The following is a 26,266-nucleotide window of genomic DNA, read 5'->3' as shown; positions in this document are numbered from 1 at the left end:
TATATTTTTTTTTTTTTTTTGGAAGCTGTAAGGAAAAATCTTTCCTGGCTTAGTCCAGTTTCTGGAGGCCACCATATTCTTTGTTTGTAACCTCTTCTTCAGTCTTTGAAGCTGGGAGCTTTGCATCTTTCTGACCCTTCTTTCATCCTCACATCTTACTCTCAGCACAGCAAGGAAAGTTGCTCCACTTTTACAGGCTTAGGTGATTAGATTGGGCCCACCTAGATAATCCAGGCTGCTCTTCTCCCCCTTCCAGGCCAACTGATTAGCAACCTTAATTCCTCTGCCATGTAATATAACACATTCAAAGGTTCCAGGAATTACGATGTGGACATTTTGGGGAGTTACTCTTATGCATAGGTCATTACTATGGTTACCGCAACTTTTCATTTATAATAATAAGACAGTTTCCCTTTTAGCTGTATCAGGACTTCACCTAGTGTGCCAACAGGATTAATATGTGAGGAATGTTGAACAAGGACATTGAGGCCCTAAAGTGATTCACTCTTCTTTTATGGAGAATTCACTTCTCCCAGCCAAATTCCATCAGTATATTTTAAAGATTGTTCTAGAAATTTTGGTCTGCTTGAGCCATAGTATATATGATTTACATCTTATTTAAGTGTTCTAGAGTATTTGTCATATAATGATGTTTTGAATTAGTTTTTATATAGTTACTGGCAGGAGGAGGGAAGAGCCATCATGAGGAGATAGATTTAATCAGTTTCTGACTTTGGATGCCTGATTGTACAATGTCACACTCCTGTTGGGAGGAAAAATATCTTGAAGAACTGTCATCACTTGAAGAACTGAATATAAACTAATCTTTCCAAATAAAAATGCCAGTATTAGTGATTTTGTTGATCTTATCTCTTGTTCAAAATTTACTTGAAATTTTTAATTTTGACCCTGGTCATGCTAAATGCAATGAAGTAACTGGAAATTACCTTATCATTTTTCTCTTTCCCTGTTTTCTTCTACATCATATCCATTCTTTTTCTTCTCTCAGAGAATCAGGGATGGCTGCTCTGGGGAAGCCAATGGTTTTATTAAAACAGGAATGCTGTTTGGCTTTGCCCTTCTGCCTCCACCTCAGCACTGACCAAAAGTATTCTCCACACAGTGGAAATTAGGTATCAGAGAGGGTAATTAAGTATATCCAAGAACTGATGTCAATATTCATCTCTGGCTCAGACACTGTAAAGAGAGTAATTATTCTTCCCACTTCATGCACATTATAACCTGCTCTCTATAACGTTGGAAAATGTACTCCTCTCATCTGTCCTGTAGTAAATGCCAGAGATACACTCTTGGACTGCTATTTGATTGGCCAAAGTATCAACAAAGAGATGAAAAACAGTTGATTTTTTAGTGCCAAATTCTTACATGACACCTCCTGAAAGGCTTGCTGCTTTGTAATCAGATTTTTGAAAAGGTTGGATGCAAAAGCGTGCACTTAGGAAATCACTTAATTTTTCTGACTCCCACTTTTAAGGCCATCTCCCTTCTTTTCTAGATAGTATCTTGGGTGGTTTCCAGAGTTTTTTTTTTTTTTTTTAGCAACTTTTGAATTGTCTCATATGAAATGAACATCAGAAGGTCATCACCTGATATATTCAAAAGTTCCCTGCCCCTCTCCAGCGTAGGCTGTGACTCAGACTTTCCCCAACCAGCACAAAAGAAAGACTACATGTAGTTCATTCATTTATTCTCCTCACTCTACAATTTCTCCTTCTTGTGGCTGGCAAGTACAAAGGGAGAGCAGACAGGGGAGAATACAGTCTTCATTGCATTGCCCAAATGCTGGCTGTCTCTTGGGGCACTTTGGTTGGCTATTTTACTACCTTCCCACTATGGATTCCTATACCAAGACTTTTTCTAGTAGCTGACTCTTAAAATCCACCCTCACCTTCCCAGTTATTGTTCCCTAGATAATATTTCTGGCCAGATTAATATTTAGCCAGTGTGAATCTGTACTGCATATTTCATCATTCACTGGAGACCATACTAATTGTTGGGTGCTAGTGTCTTACTGGTAGTAAGTATATAAAATACTATCCTTATAGCTAGTCTTTTTTCTTCTTAGGACAACACTTCCCAGCATGTGGTCCTCCTGGGTGATCTCCTCTTAAGATGATTCAAGCCCAGTTATTCTCTTGGGATCCACTTAGTCCAAGGCAACAGCACTGACAAGACATCCAGCCTTTCCAGCAGACTCTCAGGACATAGCCAGGCACCAGTATCTGATGTGCACCCCCTTCTCAAATCTAGGGAACAGGTATCAAGTTTCTCCAGGAACTCTTTAACCTCACTGTTCTCTAGCTGTCTGGAAATATCAAAGTCAGCAAAGCCTCATTTGAAAGAAAAAGTGAAAGAAGGAGAAAACACACAATCATTTTCTGCTCTTTGGAATTTCTGAGAAGACTGTTATCTGGCTCAACAATATTCACTATTGAATTTGGGTCTCAAAGCTTATTAGGTGCCACATAATGTGCCCACTATGCGCAAGTGGGTACTGGACTAAGTGCTTCTGGAAAAGCCAAGAGCATTTTGTTTCAATCATGCAGTCAGGGAACTTGGAGGCTAGCAGTGGCAAGATAAAACCTTGTTGTGAGCATCCCCAAATCTGATCATCAGAACCATAAAGGTATAGGAAAAATGCTATGAAAATTCAGAAGCGAGAAGCTATTTTTGCTCAGAGGACCAATGAAAGGGTCACAGAGGATGCATTGTTTTTTATCCAGTAAGAATAAATGAACTACAACAGGGTCCTTAATCTGAAAACTAGCAGCAAACACTAAAGTTAATTCATTAGTAAAATAGCGAATATTTTTGAGCCCTCACTGTGTGGTGGGTCTGTGTGAAGTTGTTGATAAGCTTATAACTTAACTTTCCCAATAACCTTTTGAAAAACATGCCTTTCTTATCTCCATTGAACTGCTAGGAAAATAAAAACATTGCTTAAATTAACTTAACCAAGGTCACACAGTTAGTAATGGATAGAGCCAGGATCTGAGTCCAGGGTTTTTCTGTTTTGAAAACCCATAGGTTACAATATCCCTGAAAGGCAAAAATGCACAAAATTATGAGTTCAAAAATGCAGGAAAATGCCCACTAAGGAAAACCAGATGGTCGTACACAAATGTAAGTTTAGTCCAGCTGACCCCTTCATCTTCCCAAGGTGATGCTCTCCCCTGCTTCCAGGCCTCTGTTCTCATAGTTCTTAGCATCTCAGGTGTTCTCCCCATCTTCTCTGCTCAGTCCAATACCCCATCTCTTCAAGCTTAAAAAAGACTTGTCACCATGAAGGCAGCTCCAGTTCCAGCATCCCCAGAGGCGCAGGTTTTCCCATGTTCTCTCTAACTATTGTACCCACAGTTTACATCGCTGAGTACTGGCTGCCATACCTTCTCCCTTGTTTCTTATTTACCTCTTCAGATAAACTATAAATTCTTAGAAGATGGAACTATGTTTTATGTTCCTTTTGTGTTTCTCACAGTGCCTGGTAGTACTGCTGATTGATTATAGGGTTTGGGGCTATTTTGGGAGTAGAATTAATTGCTGGTATCTCAGGTTCTGCAGGAAAGATTTGATCTTCCATTTTTCAAAACCAGTGGCAGGATGAAACTACAGGGTTGAGAAACTTCTTGAGGGTTTTGAATGCAGCAGAGTATAAGGAAATGGAAAAGAGGCTGCAGTGCTGAAGAGTCATTAAAAATGCGTCCACCAGGGAGAATGTTGGGTTTGATAAGAGCCAAGGTGACAGCAGGGAGAATCCGAAGATTCATAAGATCTGTCTGCACAGGGGAGTGTGAGAAGCATGAAGGGCTTGTTTTTGTCTAAAGTGTTTCCCTTCCCAGCAAAGGATCCAAGGGAATATGTGGTTTCAGAGCTTCCCTTCTGTTCTCCAGCTTTTGTGACACCCCAGCAAATGCAAAGTATTGTGCAGGCATGAATTTCTTAGTTGAACAGGAAGAACTTGGGAGGCAGTGACAAATATTTCACAGTAACTCCCTGGCATCCAAGATGGTTTTCTGAGAGAACACGAGCTCCTACTTAGTGGATTCTCAGGGGACATCTGTGGGAGGAGCTTTCCATAGCAAATATGTACAGTCTCACCATCCCCACAGTGCAAATGCCATGAAACTGTGTACAATCTGGTGAAAATCAAAAACAAGGGAGAGTTAAGGAAGTCTGAAGCAAACTCATGACCACACATCTTGTTCAGAACACTGCGTGGTCATCACGAAAACCATACATGTTATAAAAAAATCACAGAAAATGAATGTAGCATAAGATAACTCAGGAAGGCAGCAGGTTGGGGTAAAGCAAAGACCATATTACATTTGTGAGGAATGAAGAAGCACCTTTTGAGAACTGCTTATCTTGAAAAATATGACAGTGTCACTCTCTAGAAAAAAAATGGCAATCCAAAATATATCCGTCTTCAAACAGCAGTAGAAACCTGGATAGGGCTTTATCGAGTGTCTCCCCACTCCCAAATGCAATCACAGTCACATGTCTTTACAGCTAAAGAGCTATGACTGCTTATCTCCTTGGCTGATATATTTAGATTTTGTTCAGCACATGCTTGGTGAAGTTATACTTGCCAAATTAATTCAAATTGGCTTGAATAAGAGCTTAGTCATGTGGATCTCAAACTGGATGAAACTGATTAATAATAAATGTCAGAATTTTAAAATAATGAGCGAAATGCAAGAAATGTAGAAGAAAAGGCAGCCTTTTGACACAATATCTTTCCTTTCAGAGCAGTGTCTGTTTGCTCCACCCTTGCCAAAGAGGTGTGAGAACTGCCAGGTGAGCGGTAGCTGGAGAATAATAATGATGTTGTGAACTTGCCTTGTCTCATTGTATATGAGCATGTGTGTAGGTATCATCTCTTTTTGTAGGTGCTTTATCTTCCTGAGTTCTGTGATTGCCCTTGGCCCATTTCTATATTGTCTAGGATGATGTGAGTATCCAAGGTGGGATCATGCCATGCTCCTCATGTCCTAGAACTTGCCAGAGGACTCTGGGATGCTCTGAAGATGGGCTAGATGACGCTATGGTTATCTTGGTGTGGTGGGACCATACAGTGAAAAGCCCCATCTCCAGTCATGGCCACTGATCAGTTCTTCCTCCCTTCTTTTATTTTAACCATGATTGTTCATCTCCTGAGCCTGTTGCTCCAGTCACAGGGAATTCACTCGTAAATTAGTGAATTAACAAAGTTATGTTTTAATGATATCAGGAGGAGACAGAGAAATGAAACAGGAAGTTTACAGTCTAGAGGAGGAGAAAAACAACTGTACTTCAAGGAGATACATGCTATGTCCCAGGTATTCACAGAATACCATGAATATGCAGAGGAAAGGGGCTTCCTCCAGCCAGGAGAGCACATGAAAGGGTCAAGGTAGCTTTCTCAAGAAGGTGATGCATGAAGTGAGTTTTTGATGAAAAGTGAGATAAGGGCATTCTCTTCATTCATTCACCCAATTTCTATTTAGCCCCTACTCAACACCTGGCATTTGACTGTGGTTGCTGGGAAAATATCAGTAAACAAGAACAGATGTAGTAGGGCCAATCCAGACATACAACCAAGCAAGCAAGCAAACAAACAGAAAATAAATCTCTTTAAATTCTAAAATGAATCTTGCTCTAAAACACCGTATTCTCTACCAGCTGGGGTGGAAGGTGAGAGTAAACTTGCCATTTAAATGTTGCCATTTCTTTCAGTTCAAAATAGTCTCTTTTAGGTACACTTAGTCTCTTTGGGGTACCTCGTTAGCTTTTCAGAGCTTTCCTCCCTGCCCTTTCTCTCTTTTTTTTTTTGTCTTTTTACTATTTCTTTGGGCCGCTCCCGCGGCATATGGACGTTCCCAGGCTAGGGGTCGAATCGGAGCTATAGCCGCTGGCCAGTGCCACAGCCACAGCAAAGGGATCGAGCCATGTCTGAACCTACACCACAGCTACGCAACGCCGGGTCCTTAACCCACTGAGCAAGGCCAGGGATTGAACCTGCAACCTCATGGTTCCTAGTCGGATTCGTTAACCACTGTGCCACGACGGGAACTCCCCTGCCCTTTCTTTTTATTTCTTTTCATGAAGATCAGGACACAGGTGGAATTTATTTAACCTATTGGATTAGAGGGGCATGGCACAGTGAGTCTGATCTAAGGACTGTCTCTCTCTCTTGGCTCCTACTGACATCAGTTTGTCTCACTCGGTTTCTAGGAATTGACTTCTGTAATCACTTCTATTGTGTATACAATGGGTAGTATTTGATCTTGCTTAGAGTATGTATGATGATCATAGCTTAGGAGCTCAAATAGCTCTTTCTACAGAATAGGCATCATCTTAGCTTTTTCCAGGGATGTGCAACCCCCAAGATCTATTTATGACTCCTCCAAATCTTGACTCCTCTAGATTATGACTCCTGCACCCTTTGCTGTGTGGACATTACAACCTTCACCTTAACAAGCTCTCAGTTTCTAGCCTTAGCCATCTTCTTTGTGCTCTTCCACTTCTTCCATTTGGAGTATTAAGGGAACTTTAATTTCCCTTTATATAACCTAGAAGCCAGGGAGTCTTGGGGGCACCACTTTCCTTTCTACTCTTCTGGGCTGCCTTCACAAGGGAAATTTGAACTCAGAATCCTACTGATATTGGCTTCCCTCTCAGCCTACCTGAGGTTTCTATCTTCTTGATCCCCTATGGTTAGAGGACCCAAGCATTATCTTTACTCTTGATTTGATCCTCCCATTCTGGCTCCTTCCCCTAACAACATGAGCTCTGTATTTCCTCCATGAACAAGAGCCTCCTTTGCGTCATATCCTGAATTCTCTCTGTTTACAGATTGTGGTAAAATCCTTTAAATCTCTAAGATTTTGGTATCCTATTATTGAAAGTGGGACATCAAAGTCTTCTATTATTATTACATTGTTTTCTACTTCTCCCTTGAGACCTGTTAGTATTTGCTTTCTATAATTAGGTTCTCCAGTATTTGGTGTGTGTGTGTTTATGATTGTTATATCTTGATAAATTGACTCCTTTATTATTTATTATGTAATGACTTTTTATTTTGGTCTCTTATTACCATTTTTTTTTCTTTGCCTGACAAGCATAGCTACCTCTACCCATTTTTGGGTCCCACTTGCATAGGATATCTTTTCCCATCTCTTCACACTGAGCCTATGCATGTCCTTAAAGCTGTAGTGAGTCTTTTGTAGGCAGGATATAGTTGAATCTCATTATTTTTTTATCCATCTGTGCCTTTGGATTGGTGAATTTGATCCATTTACATTTAGAGTAATTTTGGTAGTTAAGAACTTCCCGATGCCATCTTATTTATTTATTTATTTATTGGCTGTTTGGCAGTTTCTTTCCTCTTTTGCTGCTTTCCTTGGTAAAAAATCACTTTTGTAGTTATATGTTCTGATTCCCTTCTCTTTCTTTTTTTTGTGAATCTACAAAGTTTTTTGCTTTGTGGTTATCATGAGGCTTATATAAAACATAAGATATAATAATATATGTGCACTGATTATAAATTGACTTTGATCGTACATAAAAACTCTATTCTTCCCCCACTTTTATAATGTCACAATTTACCTCTTTTTATTTTATTTATTTATTTATTTATTTATTTTTCTCTTTTTGCTATTTCTTGGGTACTCCTCCATATGGAGGTTCCCAGGCTAGGGGTTGAATCGGACTGTAGCCACCTGCCTACGCCAGAGCCACAGCAATGCAGGATCCGAGCCGCATCTGCAACCTACACCACAGATCATGGCAACGCCGGATCGTTAACCCACTAAGCAAGGGCAGGGATCGAACCCGCAACCTCATGGTTCCTAGTCGGATTCGTTAACCACTGCACCACGATGGGAACTCCAACAATTTACCTCTTTTTAAATTTGTGTATTGTTAACAAATTAGAACAGCTATAATTGATAGTAAATATAAAATATAGTAATTATTTTTTATACTCTTGGTCCTTTAAACTTATACTATAGTTAAATGACTAACCATAATAACTACTGTAATGATATTAGAGTGTTAGAATAGTCTGAATTTGACTATATATTTACCTTTACCAGTGTGTTTTATATTTTCATATATTTTCATCTTACTAATTAGTCTTCTTTAACTTCAGCATTTTTTTGTAAGAAAGGTCTAGTGGTGATAAATTTCCTCAGTTTTTGTTGTCTGGGAAAATCTTTATTTTTTCCTTCATTTTTGAAGGATAACCTTGCTAGATAGAATATTCTTGGCTGGCAGTTTTTTTCTTTCAGCACTTTGAATGCACTATTCCCAGTCTTTCTTGGCCTGTAAAGTTTCTGTTGAGAAATTCACTGATAGCCTTAAGTGGGGTTTCTTTGTAGGTTGCAATCTTCTTTTTTCTCTTGGCTTTTAGGAGTCTCTATTTGTCTTTCATTATTGATAGTTTTATTACAATGTGTTTGGAGAGGATCATTTTTGATTGAAATGAGGGGGTGACATGGCCTCATAAACTTGGGTGTCCAAACATTTCTCTGTGTTTTCAGTAATTATTTACTGGAATAAACTTTCTGCCACCTTCTCTTTCTCTTCTCCTTCTGGAGCTCATATTATTCATATGTTAGTTCTTGGTGGTGTCTTGTAGACTTTATTTATTCTTTTTAATTCTTTATTGTTGTTATTATCCTCTAACTGGGTAATCTCAAATTTTGTAACTTCTAACTTACAGATTCTTCTGTTTGGTCTATTATGTTATTGATTTTCTCTCTTTCAGCTTTCATCTATTTGTTGAATTATTCAGCTCCAGAATTCCTATTTGGTTCTTTTTTTTATGATTTCTATCTCTTTATTAACTTTTTTTGGTGTATTATTTACTTGATTTTATTGAATTGTCCTTCTGCGTTTTCTTGTAGCTCACTGAGTTTCCTTAAAAAACAGCTATTTTGAATTCTTTATCAGGTAAATGATAGCTCACTAAGACTTTAGTTTCAGTTATTGGATGATTATTGCAATCCTTTGGTTATGTCATGTTTCTTGGATTTTTCATGTTCCTTGGAATTTTGCATTGCTGTCTTTACATTTGAAATAGTATTCACCTCCTATAATCTTTACTAACTGACATTAGGGGAGAAATACTTTCTATCAATCTATTTGAGATTTTGAAGGTTTCTCAGCCATTGTATAGACATACCTGCTTCAGCCTCCTGCTCCCTGTTTTGGCAGAATTCTTAAACTTGTATGTCTTGATCCTACAACACACCTATATCTAGCTGCTGATCTTTTCTATTTTCTTTCTTAAAGGTGACACTATAGCTAAAGTTTGCAGTTTCTCCCTGGCCTATAAACCCTGGCCAACATTTTGCGCATGCTTCCTAGCTGTCTTCCAAAGCTCACTCTTGGTGCCACCCTTGGGAGTGTGCACAGGGAACTGGTACACAATGTGGGTAAGGCATGAGGAGCACTGGGTGTACTCACTTACTGGTTGGGGGAACCCATAGGTGATGATTGCCCAGTGGCTTGTGGGCTGGCTTCCTGGTGGAGTCCACAATGCAGTCAGCAGGAAACATGTTTCTTTAATGTCCTCTGAGAATTTATCTACCGCTCTTTAATCTTCTCCCCCAGTCCCAGTCATGGAACATCTGAGCTGCAAGAGAGAAATGTATCTCTTTGACAGCTATCTAAACAGCTGGGAAAGCCAAGTATTCACTCATCTGCTCTCCTTTTATCCTTCACAGGAAAAATTACAGAGCAAGAAAATCTTACCTAATTCTAAGCTTTGATGACTTGAGGGAGGCGTGATACATGCAAAGTAAAGCTGTTTTTCTTTTATCTATTCCAAATTCATACTTTTTCCCCCATGGATTGCTGGAACCTCTCTGGAAACCTAGATTTCTACAAAGGCTCTCTTGCCTGTGAATGACTGCCCAAATTAATTTTCTTACTTCCTGTACAGGCTGAGAGGAGCTGGAAGTGCTTCACAGGCCACTGCAGGGATCACAGTCATGGAGGTCTCTCTCTGCCTATTGATACACAGGTGGGTGAGAGTCCTCCAGAGTTCCTTGGTATATGGTGCCACCAACTCCCAAAGAGGCACTTTTTTTTTTTTTTTTGTCTTTTTGCTATTTTTTGGGCCACTCCCACAGCATATGGAGGTTCCCAGGCTAGGGGTTGAACTGGAGCTGTAGCCCCGGCCCACGCCAGAGCCACAGCAATGAGGGATCCGAGCCGCGTCTGCAACCTACACCGCAGCTCACGGCAACGCCGGATCCTCAACCACTGAGCAAGGGCAGGACCAAACCCACAACCTCATGGCTCCTAGTCAGATTCGTTAACCACTGCACCACGATGGGAACTCCCCAAAGAGGCACTTTTATTAGTGGATGAATCTCAAATTTTTGTTGTTTTAGGGATGGATTAAAAAAAAGACATTCCTTGCTACCGTAGTACTGACCTCACTTCAGTGTCTTTCTTCTTTTTTTAAAAATAATGTCCATATAATGGATGTGAGATCATGTCTTATTGTAATTTTAATTTTCACTTCTCTAATGATTAGTAGTGTCGAGCATCTTTTCAAATGCTTGTTGGTAATTTGTGTACCCTTTTTTTGAGAAATATCCATTCATATCCTTTGCTATATTTTAATTAGGTATGTGTTGGGTGCTTTTACTGTTGAGTTGTAGGAGCTTAGGTATACTGTATATTAATCTCTACTAGATATATGATTTACAAATATATTCTCCCATTTTGTAGGTTGCCTTTTCACTCTGTTGCTTGTTTTCTTTAATATATAAACTTTTAAAACTTGAGGTAGTCCCATTTGTGTTTTTATTTTTGTTACCTGTGCCACTCTAGCCTTTTCGAAGCCCAAGTATATAGTTCTCCATTCAGCTACAGTAGTAGGACTGGGACACATACCACTAAACACACAGAATTAACTTATGTGCTCCATCTTCTGAAAGGCAGTTATTCTGTAAGGTCCAGGCAGGGCAATTCTCTTCACCTTCCTTTGACTGAAATGCCATTCAACTACTTAGCTATTTTTATAAGATAAAAGCAGTCTCTTTATGTGAGACTAGAGCAGTTACCTTCAAATTTGTAGTTATGGATTATTGGAGAAGTTTTGGTGAGATTCTTTGTAAATGGAAAAATTTTGGAAATGTGTTAAGGGTATATAAACCTTTCTTTCTCTTCTAATGCCCTGAATTTTTTCTCTTATTTTTATAAGTGTCTGTACACATATTTTAGAAACATGTCTAAACTTTCAGTGAGATGAATTACTGTTATTTTTCTAAAGTGGCTCATTAAATTAAGGGTGGTGTTTCATCCTGCTATAGCTTCCAAACTTTACTTGTATGATATTTGTATACCATACAATATTTCTCCAATCCTGTGTTACCTCTACTATCATTATTTTAATTTAAAATTGACTTTAGGAGTTCCCGTCGTGGCTCAGTGGTTAACGAATCCGACTAGGAACCATGAGGTTGCGGGTTCGGTCCCTGCCCTTGCTCAGTGGGTTAACGATCCGGCGTTGCCGTGAGCTGTGGTGTAGGTTGCAGATGCGGCTCGGATCCCGCGTTGCTGTGGCTCTGGTGTAGCCGGTGGCTACAGCTCCGATTCACCCCTAGCCTGGGAACCTCCATATGCCGCTGGAATGGCCCAAGAAATAGCAACAACAACAACAACAAAAGACAAAAGACAAAAAAAAAAAATAAATAAATAAATAAAAAAAATTGACTTTAAATGGACTCATAAAATTCTACTTGATAGTTCTGAAATCATTTGTCACAACACATTAAATTAAATATATAGCTATAAACATAAAATGTGTATATGGCCTAAAATGACCTTGTGAGCCTCCAGAGGAAAGCATACCAAACTTGTCTTCTCCATCTCTTCACCGTCATCTCCGAGTTTCTGCGAGGTACTCAAGCTAAGCTTCCAACTCTGACTGTACCAATCCCATCTTCCACATCAAACTCTCCCATGTTTCTTATCTCAAAGAACAGCACCATTCTCCATTCAGCTGCTCAGTTTAGAAACCCAGGAATCATTCTACCCCTCCATCACACTTTCTACCTCCACTATGTTGTCAAGTCTTATCAATTCCACCTCCTAAAATTTTACCTCTTTCCATCCATCCTAATTTGAAATAACATTACGTCAGCCCGAGGCTACTGCAATTGTCCCCTGACTGGTGTTCAATGGTGTTTCAGTCACCTTCATTCAGCCCTAAACACTGCAACCAGAGTGCCAATTTCAAAGAACAAAATTCTTAACAACACCCTCCTGCACCTCTAGTCCAATTCACATGGCATTTTTTCCCTAGAGTCTTCTTTCACAACTACTGGCCTCTCTCAATCTCTTTTGTGCCTCACACTCTGTCTGGTTACAGGGTCTTTTTGCATACTGATTCCTCTCCCTTCTAACTCTCTCTTTCATGCATTCTTTAGGCCTATTACCTCCTACTCCTCTTTCATGTTTCAGCACAATCACTGCCTCTTAGGGAAGGCTATTTTACTTCAATAACTAGGTCCAATTCTCTTATTTTCAGTTCTCCTACTGCCTCAACTCTTCATCATTCCATTTACCAAAGTTACAATTTTATAGGTACTTGTGTGGTAATTGGGTTAACATTTGATTTCTTTCATTAGAGTATAGGGCATGTTCTGTGTCTGTTTTGTTCTTTCTTGTAAAAGCAGTGCCTGTTAGGGCTTCTGGCACATAGAATGGCCTCCCTAAATATTTTCTGAATAAATGGATGGATTCATAATGTGTATTTGAGACTAGAGCATGACCAGGAGACATATGCTGCAAAATTTGCTGAAGGAAGAAATTCAATGAGAACCAAGTTTTAAAATTTCCCCAAAAACAGGTTACATAGGCAAGAAACTGGTTGGGAAGCTTCTCTCAGCAACTCCTAAGTGATTGATTGAAACATAATCAAACATTGAATTTGACAGATGTTTCAGAGAAAAGAAGGGAAGCAGAAATAAAAAGACGGGTATTGATTTAACAAGAGCATTGTTGAGAAATTGGACGAAGCCTGGAAGGAGAGTTGAAAAATAGGTTAGAGATAAAGTCCGGAAGAAAGAACTGATATGCTGGGCTTATTTAATCTGAGAGTCAATGACTGAGGTGTCATTTAACAAATGTCCTTAATATACCACTGTGCAGATCAGAGCCAGAGAAAGTGGAGTGAAACTGCATGTAGAGATTTCTGTTTGATAAAGGAGGGTCTTATCTTTATGGATGACTACACCATTGGACAGACTAATGGGAAGGGCTGATGAATCTTATTTGGAGATCCTTTAGGAATGGAAGAGACAACTATTTATCTGGAGTAAAGGCAGTTGATAAACTAGCCTCACTTTTTTTTTTTTCGTTATAGTTGGTTTACAGTTTTCAGTTTTCTACTGTACAGCAAAGAGACCCAGTCACACATACATATATACATTCTTTTTCTCACATTATCCTCCATCATGCTGCATCATAAGTGGCTAGATATAGTTCCCAGTGCTATACAGCAGGATCTCGTTGCTTATCCTAGCCTCACTCTTAACTCTTTTGTGTTTTTGGAATTGATGGTTTTCTCAATAAGGAATTTTTATCCACCTTTCTACTCAAATATACTCCTAGAGGTAAGAGTTTTATGTAAGAATACATTACAGTAAAGGACATGCTCAACCACTTTAATCTTACAAATGAAATAAAAATCTTTTAATTGAGGGTCCACTTGAGTTGCCATTCCATCTTTCTTCTCTTTTCAGGCAAAACTCTTTAAAGATTTGTCTATGTTTGTCGACCTTACTTCTCCATTTATTCCTCTACCCACTGCATCCTGACTCCTCTCCCATCCTCTCTGAAACATAGACCAACATTATTGATGACACTCTCATAAGTGTATCCACTTAGGAGAGTTCCGGTCATGGCTCATTGGAAATGAATCTGACTAGTATCCATGAGAATGCAGGTTTGATCCCTGGTCTTTCTCAGTGGGTTAAGGATCCGGCGTTGCTGTGAGCTGTGGTGTAGGTTGCAGACATGGCTCAGATCTGATGTTGCTGTGGGTATAGTGTAGGCTGGCAGCTTACAGCTCTGATTTGACCCCTGCCTAGGAATTTCCATGTGCAGTGGGTACGGCCCTAAAATAGACCAAAAAAAAAAAAAAAAAAAAAGGGTGGTTTTTATTCCTTATCTTATTAAAACTTGTAAGAGCAACAACATTTGACCAGTATCCTTGTAACACTCTTTTCCTCAGATTTTTTTGTTGCTATTTTTCATAGTATTAAAATTTATGTAACATAAAATTTTCCATTTAAACTATTTTAAAGTGTACAATTCCATGACATTAACTACATTTGCATTGCTTTCACCACCATCAATTTCCAAAGTTTCTCACTACTTCTAACAGAAACTCTGTATATATCAAGCAGTAACTCTCCATCTTTTCCTGGATTCTGTAATACCATATTCTTAGTGCTCATTCTCTCTCTTTCCTCCCCCCTTTCTTCTTTCTCAGGTTTCTTTGTGGGTGTCTTTTCCTTTGTCCGTTGCTTAAAATCTGCACTTTTGTATACTGTCCTAGACCCTTGTCTCTTTTTACTATCGGTAAATCTTTTTTTTTTTTTTTTTGTCTTTTTGCTATTTCTTGGGCCGCTCCCACGGCATATGGAGGTTCTCAGCTTAGGGGTCGAATCGGAGCTGTAGTCACCAGCCTACGCCAGAGCCACAGCAACGTGGGATCTGAGCCGCGTCTGCAACCTACACCACAGCTCTCTGCAATGCCAGATCATTAACCCACTGAGCAAGGGCAGGGATCGAACCCGCAACCTCATGGTTCCTAGTCAGATTCGTTAACCACTGCACCACGACAGGAACTCCCGGTAAATCTTAATCTATCCTGAAGCTTCAAAAAGTGTCTAAAGCTAAGAGCTCTTTCCTGAGCCCTTTGATATAATTTCTTTTTTATCTCTTGCTACTTAATAACGCTACCAGCTTTTTTTGTCCCTAAGCTTAAGTTCTTTTTATCTTGTTTTATGTTGTTATTATTTGATTTCGCTGCATCCAGTTTGCTTCATGTTTAGTAAGTAGCTAAACAAATCGAAGTTGCCTGGATTTATTATCAACAAAACTGTGAGATCTTTGAAGCCTGGGAAGCACATCTTGTTCAGTGTATTATTCCAGGACCTCCTCCAGGGAGACCCATTGAGGCTCTCATTCTATACCTGTGGAAGGAGCTAAGGGAAGAAGGAAGAAATTTCCCTAGGTTGCTGAATCTTGAGTGTGTGGGACAGGAATTTTAACTCAGGTGGTCCAGTTCCAAAGTTTATGGTTTCACTTCACCAAAACTCAATTATTATTAAGTGATCTTAAAAAGCATTGACATATATGTCACACACACACACACACACACACACACACACACACACACACACACACACACACACACACACACACACACTTCCTTCTCTTGGAGAGCTTTACATAGATCATAACTTGTGAATGATTTACTGATTGGTATAACCTGATTTCTCGACTTTTTTTCCACCTGGACTATAAACTCCTCAGGGTAAGGAGAGTGCTTTGTTTCTTGCCCTTTTTTTTTTTTATCCAGTTGTATTGAGACATAAAATTGAAAAAGCTTTAGTTTTTCTTTTCACCACCTTTGCAATTGCATTTCCCTGTACTTGAAATTTCTTTCTCCCTTTGCTGACTTTTCTTTATATTCCTAAGATCTCAGCTTGGAGTTTACTTCTCTGAGGAGCTGGGTGGAAACTCCTCCTAACTTCTCTTACTGTGTTATCATTGCCAGCCTCCCCTGCAAGCCCCTCAATTCCATGACTGGTATAGATGATAACTATCTTATTTATTGTGTATTTCCAGTCTCAGCACGTAGAAGGCAATCATTAACTATTTGGGTCAACAGCAAGTACTGAATGAAATTACAAAGGATTACTGAGGACATCTAAGTATCTTTATGCTGACAGATGGATGCTAGAGCTTGAAGGTAATTGATTCTGTCTGGCCCTTGCTTTTATTGTGTGTAATGTCAAAACACTTTATATTTTATTGAGAAATAGTAAAAATAATGATAGGGTTTTTATGGACTATTAACTAGAAGCTTCAAAACCTTATTGGAAACTGAGCTTGATGGGTACATTAGCTTTATTGATATTTATTGATTTAAGATAAAGTCCTATCTAGCATTGTTTAAATTGAGATTCTGCCTTTCTTTTGTAATTATAAAAAATAAAGGAAGAAACAGCTCCTCTGAAGTTATTTATAGAGCATGCAAATTTCTGGGTGCTCTTGCTCTGTGAACTACCAGAACGAGGCTATAATGGACTGTTCTAATGCTGTCTGTGTGCCAGGCACTTTGGAGAATGTGCATTTGCTTTGAAATAGAGAGTCTTGTGGCATTTCACATAGAGAGGAGTCTTCTTAAAGAAGACCTAGTCTTGTTAAAGAAAACCTGAGCTGAGTATGAAGGGGTAATGTGATACTACGCATTTCTACAGCATCCTGTAATCGTGAAATACATACTTCCAGGCCCTTATTGATAGGAGTTCTGTAAAAACAACTTGAAAGTATTTTCTAACAAAATCCCATTAAGGATATGTATGTATTTTTCAGATTTTATTTTATAGCCATAAGGCCTTGGCCTTCAGTTTCTTTATATTTAAAATACCTTACGTGTCTTGGGATAACTTCAAATAGATTTCATATCTGAAAAAGGTATTGTTTGAATTCTTTTTTATGAGATGATACTTTAAAAATAATTTTTTGTATCTAAAAATTTAGATTTCAAACTTAGGAAAATATATATACACCAGTTTTGTTTTTTTTTTAAAGACAAAGGAGGACAATGACAGGAAGTGAATAATTTCCAATATAAAAATAATAAATGGCTAATACATATAAAAGTCAATTATATTTTTAAAGCAAACGCATATTAAGATAACAATAAAATTGAATTGAGAAGCTCAAAGAGTTGTAAAGATACAAAAATTGAGGGTACTTCCAGCGTTGGCTGTAGTAATGGCTAGCAGTTATTGAGTGCTTACTATGAGCTAGATATAGTACTTAGTTCTTTGCCTTTACTAATACTTAGTCATCATGAAAAATAGTTGTGGTGGATGTTATTGTCAACTCAGCTTTTACAGATGAGGAAACTATGGCAGAATGATGATGAAAAATTGTGGAAGGATGGTCAACTAGTAATAGGCAAGCCAGAAAGTTTGATGCTTTATGAACTTTTAGGTAAATAAAGCCTGCCATAAATACCTAGTTGGGATGAGTGTTGGTATAAATATTTTGCAAATCAATATTGGCCTCGTTTGGGCTATGGAATATATAGTTTAACTCTGTAGTGGATGATCATCTCTGCTTCTCTTGTGCAAGAAACTTCTTTAAATATTTTTCCGGAGTTCCCGTCGTGGCGCAGTGGTTAACGAATCTGACTAGGAACCATGAGGTTGAGGGTTCGGTCCCTGCCCTTGCTCAGTGGGTTAACGATCCGGCGTTGCCGTGAGCTGTGGTGTAGGTTGCAGATGCGGCTCGGATCCCGTGTTGCTGTGGCTCTGGCGTAGGCCGGTGGCTACAGCTCTGATTCAACCCCTAACCTGGGAACCTCCATATGCCGCGGGAGCGGCCCAAGAAATAGCAACAATAACAACAACAACAACAACAACAAAAAAGACAAAAGACAAAAAAAAAAATATTTTTCCTGTATCTTTTGTGCTTTTTGTTTCCCTATGTATTGCTATGACAGTGTCTTACAATTTTACACCCTATGTCAACATATATAGACCCAAAAATTCACTTATCTAGGTACTCATCTTTGTTAACTATCATATTTCAAATCACTTTTATCTTAGAATATCATTCTATGTTAAGCTCAGCTACATACCAGAGAAGGAAGAGACAAGGCCCCTAGTGGACTGAAATGATCCCTAATAGAAGAGGTGGGATTGTACCAAAGCCACACTTTACAACTGTGCCTAGGCTCAGCTGTGGCCTGAATGATCTAATGGGGCTGATAACTCAGAAAAAGGTTCTGAAAAATCAGAACTCTTTGCTTGGGGATGGCATATTTCCAATATCTACCTAGGTAAACGTCCTAATTAGACAATCTTAACTATCAAGAGCTCTGTTCCTCAGCTCTTTTGCTCCTCTGCACATAGGCTGCCCCTTAGACAAAGCACACCTTGGGTTATGAGTCATTTGCTGCAGCTCTGCCCCCATCTTTTCTACTTTAGAAGGTGTATCACATGCTTTTTCAAGCTACATGTTCTCCTCACCCCATCATTGTAGCTCATACCACCACCCTTAGGAGTGTCCCACCCACATGCACCTGGAGAATTATGCTCTAGACTAAGAGAAAGAACTTTGAAAATCTATGACATGATCTACTTTGCCATATCAGGAACTTCTGAAACTTAAAACAGATTTTTCTGGAGTGAGCGTGTGCGTCTCCCTATCAAGCTGCTCAAGGCCTGAAAGACAGATGCGTTCTGATCTGATCTCCTTTTCTCCAGCCTCCCACCCAGCGTCTGGCACTCCCATTCCTTTGAGTGTAATTCCATTGCATTAATGAAAATGTAGCCCCTGCGACTTTATTTCTAGATCTATAAACAGTACCCAAGAATATTCTCATGGGCTATGCTTATTTGAATATGGATGTGCTTTAATTTATAGCAGTTATGTTAAATTGCTTAACTCTATCTATAAAGGGGATAATTCAAGGTGAGAAGGGTTCTGAGTTACTGAAGGGAGTTGAGTTAGCTGTAGCTCAAGAAAGGCACACTGTTTAAAGTCCACGGAGAGAGAGATTTATCTAGGAGGTCAAAGAGTGGGATGTGTTTGAGCATTCTGGAAAAAAGCAGCTTCTGTATATTAAAAACAACACAGCAAAAGATTATTTGGTTTGGAAAGTAAGACAGAATCAGATTAAGTAAATTCAGTGCTTTGTTAGAAAATTCAATAGTAATTAATCAGAAGCAATTACCAATGATAATTAAGTACCTAGCTAAAATTTGAAATATGTTGATTTTAGCAAATTGAATAAATGAAATACAGATGCCCAAAGCTATTTTCAGAGTAAAATTAAGAACAAAGATGTTTGTCATTTTTAATCCTTATTAATTTTGTAACCAAAACAATCTCCTTATGATTTTAATTTATATCTCTGATCACTACTTGATCAGGTTTTTTGTATTTTTTTTTTTAGGCTATGCATTCTTTTGGGAATTGCCTGTCTCCTTTGCCTATGTATCTATAGAAGTTTTGTTATTTTTCTAACCCCCCATCTTTGTTGCTAATGTGTTTTACTCTCCATTTCATAGTCTAGGGCACTACCTAGCAAATTTATGGGTGTTCAATAAATATAGATTTCATTGGGAAAAAAGAACAATTTTGGGGGGTATTTAGAAGTACTTTCCCCCCTTGTATTAGTGTTATTTTATCTTTTTTTGGCCATGCCCATGGCATGTGGAAGGTCCTGGGCCAGGGATCTAACCTGCACCACAGCAGTGACAACACTAGACCACAAGGGAACTCCTCCCTTGTATTATTGATTTATTTTATCTGGCACATGAATTAACTGATATATTTATTACTTTAAAATACATTCTAATTTTATTTGCACACCTCCAAAGCATTTCCTTTGGAGTTTTTATTTTTCTAGATTTGAAGATTTCCATGATTAGTATAAGTGCAGGAAAAATGAGAGCTTTCAAAAAGCAGCTAGGCATATCTGAATTTGGGATGCTGTTCTTTCTGCTAATAATAGCTCTCTGCTCTTCATAAGATGCACGTTGTTATGGTGCTTGAAATTGGAACAGAATGTAATATGTTGATAACAGAAACTTTTTTTCTAAAATGACACATAATTTGTCAAAATATTCTTCTTTAAAATGGCTTTGATCCCTAGCCCTTGCCTATTGGCATCATAAGGGCCATGAACTCTCCCAAGTTTCTGCAAATCAAGTTGGTCTTTATCATCTTTGTCATGTTTCTGCTTTCCTCCTAATATCAGGGACCATGACTAATGAAGGGCCTCTCCTTCATCAGGAACATGCTTCATCCTGTCATGTTGATCTCATGTCTAGTAACCAAGGCCTGCAAATGATTAGATCTCCTGGTGCCGAAGCAGTCTTCCTGGGACTGGACTGCTATGGTTACTTGTAGACAATCACAACTGGCCTTTCCTGCTTTGACCCAATAGGCTTATGTACCACCTGTCTTTTTTCCTACAAGTAAGTTTCCTGATTTTGCTCTTAAATTCAGATACTTGCCTTCGAACATCTGATAAACTAGAGAAGCTTATGTAGGGAGTCTGTGAAGACTTGTTTTCTTTCTTGCATAAGCCATAATGACCTATCCACTGTACTTTATAAATGCAACCGAACTTGAGATTGATGTTTGGGTCATACCCGACAAACAAGTCAAATCTAATGTGTTGGGCTCGAACATGAGGGAGGCCAGCAGTCTCTGAGCGGAACTGGTATCTGTTTGTTCTTTCATTCATTAATCAACTCACTTTTCCAGTCCATAAATGTTTGAGGGCTGATCATTTGTAGGCACAGTGCTTGTAACTATGGCATTCTTCACTAATCATAGGTAGTTTATTGTGGCTATTGTCAGCACTAGGAAAATGTGGGTAAATTTTCTTCCTTCTTTCAGAGAAATCGTGAGCTAGCTCAGACCAGGACCTGCTTTATAGGGGGGCTCTGCTACATAAACACGAAACTGCTATTTAACTTATGCTCCCCTTTTGGGTAAAGATTCTGCAGGTTTTTAAAGGTCTTGGAAGACTTAATAAAAGCAATAGTTATCTAGAAGACTTTTTTCATAATGAGCTCAAGTGTTCTCATACATTACATATATTAGAATAATATGGTTCTTTTTTATTGGTTATTTTCTTTTATTCCAAACTTACTCTAAAGAGCATCAAGTTTATAAATGTATATTTTCTATTCACTTGCCCATCCACCCATTTATTAAACACATTATTCATTGAGATCTCGCTGTGTGTATACAGAGTTTTTCTCTAAGTTCCTCTCTAAGACTTGGGCCTCCTTTACTTTTATTTTATTTTATTTATTTTTGGTCTTTTGTCCCTTTAGGGCCATACCCGCAGCATATGGAAATTCCCAGGCTAGAGGTCTATTTGGAGCTGTAGCTGCCAGCCTATGCCAGAGCCACAGAGATGCCAGATCTGAGCCACATCTGTGGCCTACATCACAGCTCACAGCAATGATGGATCCTTAATCTACTGAACGAGGCCAGGGATCGAACCCCCAACCTCATGGTTCCTAGTCATATTTGTTTCTGCTCTGCCACGACGGAACTCCCTATTTATTTATTTTAATTACTCAGTGAATTTTATTAAATTTAAAGTTGTACAATGATCATCGCAACCCAATTTTATAGCATTTCCATCCCCAAACCACAGAGCATGCCCCCATCCCCAACCTGTCTCCTGTGGAAACCATAAGTTTTTCAAAGTCTGTGAGTCCCTGTCTGTTCTGCAAAGAAGTTCATTCTGTCCTTTTTAGAGTCCACATATAAGTGATAGCATATGATGTTGGTGTCTCACTGACTGGCTGACTTCACTTAGCATGATAATTTCTAGGTCCATCCATGTTGCTGCAAATGATGTTATTTCTTTCCTTTTAATGTCTGAATAATATTCCACTGTGTATATGTACCACATCTTCTTGATCCACTCCTCTGTCGATGGACATTTAAGTTGTTTCCATGTCTTGGCTATTGTAAATAGTGCTGCAATGAACAGTGGAGTACATACATCTTTGCAAGTCATGGTTTTCTCTGGATAGATGCCCAGGAGTGAGATTGCTGGATCAAATGGTAATTCTATTTTTAGTTTTCTGAAGAATCTCCATACTGTTTTTCCACAGTGGTTGCACCAATTTACATTCCCACCAACAGTGTACTAGTGTTCCTTTTTCTCCATGCCCTCTCCAGCATTTATTGTTTGTAGACTTTTTGTAGAATAATATGGTTCTTTATGATTTCTTAATTTTGTAATAGGCTTGTCTTCTAAGCTTTACTTCTTCTTCTTTTTTTTTTTTTTTTTTTTGGTCTTTTTTTTGTTGTTGTTGCTGTTGTTGTTGTTGTTGCTATTTCTTGGGCCGCTCCCGCGGCATATGGAGGTTCCCAGGCTAGGGGTCTAATCGGAGCTGTAGCCACTGGCCTACGCCAGAGCCACAGCAACGCGGGATCCAAGCCGCGTCTGAGACCTACACCACAGCTCACGGCAACGCTGGATCTTTAACCCACTGAGCAAGGGCAGGGATCGAACCCGCAACCTCATGGTTCCTAGTTGGATTCGTTAACCACTGCGCCACCACGGGAACTCCTAAGCTTTACTTCTGAACATTGTTAGGAAATTTTAGAAGAGCTAAACTTAAAATAATTAATTATGTTTGAAACATTTAAATTTTTCAGAATTGGAAAAAGTTTTTAATCAATACGTAAGGTTATAAATTAAACGTGGGTAGCCTCTCCCCATCCTTTCTTACCCATAATGACTCCCCTGAGTGTTATTGCTAATAATTTGTTATTGCTAAAGCTATAAGTATTTGCTATTATTTTTATTACTTTTTTCTGTTCAGTCATATATACACAGATACATATACACACACACAATTATATCCATGTTTAAATACACACACATGTATACTTTTTTAAATGCATGAGATTACATTGTATATGTTATTAAAAATTTAGTTTTTAATTCAACAACTGCCATGGACGTCCTTTCATGTAGGAATATATAAATATAAAAGGAATTTCCATTGTGGCTCTGTGCATTAAGAACCTGACATAGTATACATGAGAGTGCAAGTTCAATCCCTGGCCTTACTCAGGATGCAGCTTGGATCTGGCATTGCTGTGGCTGTGGCAGCTGCAGCTCTGATTTGACTCCTAGCCCAGGAACGTCCTTCCATATGCTGTGGGTGTGGCCATAAAGAGAAAAAAAGAAAAAAAAGAATATATAAATATAGTTGATTTTGTTTAATGACTGTGTAGTATTCCTAATTTGAACAGTTCATGTTTTCTTTAACCATTCTCAAAGTGATGGGCATTTAGGTTGACTTCAAGTGTTTGCCTTTACTACAAATCCTGCCATGAACAACACTCGTCCACTAATGTAATGGCTACATTCTTTAGGATGTAGTCCTAGGAGTAGAGGTGCTGGGTCAAAGGTTGAGTATATTTAGGAATTTGATAGATATTAAGGATAGAGCATCAGAGCTTTGGGAGTGCTTCCTTGCCTTGTCTTTCCCCGTCACCTCCCAGCAAAAGGAAGATATCCGTCATAGTTCACCAGAGCTGTGCTCTAAGCTAGGGTGTCTGAGGATAAACTGTTGTACAAAGGAGTGTCCACCAACCAGTTCTCCTGCCTGGTACAGGACCTTGAATTTATAAATAGAAAGAGGAATATTGAATTTGCTATTACTCAGGCTGTTATAAAAATGCTTACCAGATATTAAAAAAGTAATTTGATTTGTTTCCTAGCCTGCTTTCAAACAGTGTAGTCGTTACATACCTTGAGAAGATTGCCTCCCAGTCTCATAACTCACCTTCCTATTGGTCAGCTTGGGCTCTTTTTCTTCATTGAATCATTTTTCTCTTGTTGATCCTCTGGCATTTCATCATAAGTAATGAGTTTGCTGACTTACTGCTGGGGGTCCTAGGCTGCTATATATAGTTTTCACTGCTTTAATGACATTAAAGTTTTCAACTTTAATGACTTCTTAGAAACAGCATGATGGTAAACGTACAGGCCTTCTTTAAAATACAAGGAAGAAAAAAGTAGGTCTCCCTTTTTGTGCATTTGGTCTTGAGTTTTCTTATCTCCAACAACCCAAGTCATGTTGGTGACCTTGGTTTTTTTCCCTCTGCCCCTGACTTTAATAGGTCTGAGAGTCTTATTACACCCAGAATGATGTTTATGTTTGTATATATGCAGCTCAAAGAGAGAGACTTGAGTTACCTCATCAATTTCAGGTTAATGTCCATATTGTTTTCCTCACTGCCCTTTAGCTCTTTATGAGCATCTCCTCAGTTTCTGCCTTATGTTGAATATATGTTTCTGCTAAGTGGGTAGTCCATTAAGTGCATAATTTTCCTCTTTGTTTTACTATAAAAGTAATAAAATTTATTAGAAACCATTTAGAAAGTACATAAATGGAGTTTTTAAAAGAGTAGCTTTAACTCTACTCCTTAAGAAGATGGGCTGTCAAGATTTTGGGCATTTGCCCCTAGGATTTTAACTTTTTTAGTCTATGTTATTTAAATCATCCTATACACATGATTTTATCTTTATACATTTTTATTTTTATGCATTTACTTTTTAGGATTTTTTTATAGTGGTAAAATATACATAAGATAAAATCATCCATTTTAGCCATTTTTAAGCACACTCTTCAGTGGTATTATGTATACTTACATTGTTGTGTTACTATTACCCTGATTCATCTGCACACGTCTTTTTATCTTGTAAAACTGAAACTCTATACAAAACAAAACCTCATTAAACAAAGACTCACATTCCCCCTCTCTCCTCAGCCCCAGGTAGCCACCATTCTACTTATTGTCTTCATGAGTCTGACTATTCTAGGTACTTCATATTAGTGGAATCATACAGTATTTTCTATTATATTCACTTAGCATAATGTCTTTAAGGTTCATCCCATGTCGTAGTATGTGTCATAATTTCCCCCCTTGTTAAGGCTGAATAATATTCCATTGTATGTGTATACCATATCTCTGATCTATTCATTTGTTGATGGATACTTGGATTGCTTCCACATTTTGTCAGTTGTGAATATGGGTATAAAATAGCTCTCATATTCCTTGATTTCAGTTCTTTTGGACTTATATACAAAAGTGGGGTCATAGGATCTTTTGGGCATATACACAAAAGTGGAATTACCTGTTTGATTTTTTGAACAATTGCCATACTCTTTTCAATAATGGCATACTATTTTTCATTTTTCCTTAATGGCATTTTTTTGTGTACAAAAGGTTTCAATTTTTCCATATCATGACCAACACTTATTCTTTCCTTTTCTTTGTTCTTTGTCTTCTTTTTTATTTTAGTAGCCATCCTAATGAGTATGAGGTGGTATCTTGTGATTTTGATTTGCATTTCTGTGAGGATTAGTGATGTTGAGAATCTTTTCATGTGTTTACTCACCATTTAATAAATCTTTTTTGAGATGTACAGATGGCCAACAAGCACATTAAAAAATGCTCACCATCACTGATTATTAGAGAAATGCAAATCAATACTACCACGAGATACCACTTCACACCAGTCAGAATGGCCATCATTAATAAGTCACAAATAACAAAATGCTGGAGGGGGTGTGGAGAAAAGGGAACCCTCTTCCACTGTTGGTGGGAATGTAAACTGGTACAACCACTATGGAGAACAGTATGGAGGTACCTTGGAAATCTATACATAGAACTACCACTGACCCAGCATCTCCACTCTTGGGCGTGTATCCGGACAAAACTTATCTTGAAAAAGACACATGTACCCGCATGTTCATTGCAGCTCTATTCACAATAGCCAAGACATGGAAACAACCCAAATATCCATCAACAGATGATTGGATCAGGAAGATGTGGTATATACACGCAATGGAATAATTACTCAGCCATAAAAAAGAACAAAATAATGCCATTTGCAGCAACATGATGGAACTAGAGACTCTCATCCTGAGTGAAGTAAGTCAGCAAGAGAAAGACAAATACCATATGATATCACTTATATCTGGAATCTAATATATGGCACAAATGAACCTTTCCACAGAAAAGAAAATTATGGACTTGGAGAATAGATTTGTGGTTGCCCAGGGGGAGGGGGAGGGAGTGGGGTAGTTGGGGAGCTTGGGGTTAATGCAAACTATTGCCTTTGAATGGATTAGCAATGAGATCCTGCTGTGTAGCACTGGGAACTATGTCTAGTCAGTTATGATGGAGCATGATATGTGTGAAAATAGAATGCGTACATGTATGTGTAAATGGGTCACCATGCTGTACAGTAGAAAAAAAATTCTATTGGGAAATAACTATTAAAAAATAATAACAATAACAAAAATTCTAATAGGCAGGTAATGTAAAAAAAGTTTTATCAGATGTTTTGCTACTATATAAAATGTCTACCTTCCTCTTCCAGCCTCCTCCTGCTAACTACCACCCCAGTCCCAAAGCCAATGACACGTGTTTT

General features: G+C 38.4%; 1 long non-coding RNA gene across 1 annotated transcript in view; it reads left to right on the top strand.

Moving 5' to 3' along the window:
* LOC110259442 overlaps window positions 1–16,000 on the top strand; it is a 132,810-nt gene extending 116,810 nt beyond the window's left edge. The window contains exon 4 of the long non-coding RNA XR_002341852.1: window positions 15,883–16,000. This is a non-coding gene — a long non-coding RNA (uncharacterized LOC110259442). The remainder of the gene's footprint in view (window positions 1–15,882) is intronic.

This window comes from Sus scrofa, chromosome 2 (genome assembly GCF_000003025.6).
Source record: "Sus scrofa isolate TJ Tabasco breed Duroc chromosome 2, Sscrofa11.1, whole genome shotgun sequence".
Classification (NCBI taxonomy): domain Eukaryota; kingdom Metazoa; phylum Chordata; class Mammalia; order Artiodactyla; family Suidae; genus Sus; species Sus scrofa.
This window is presented reverse-complemented; position numbering and strand designations above follow the sequence as displayed.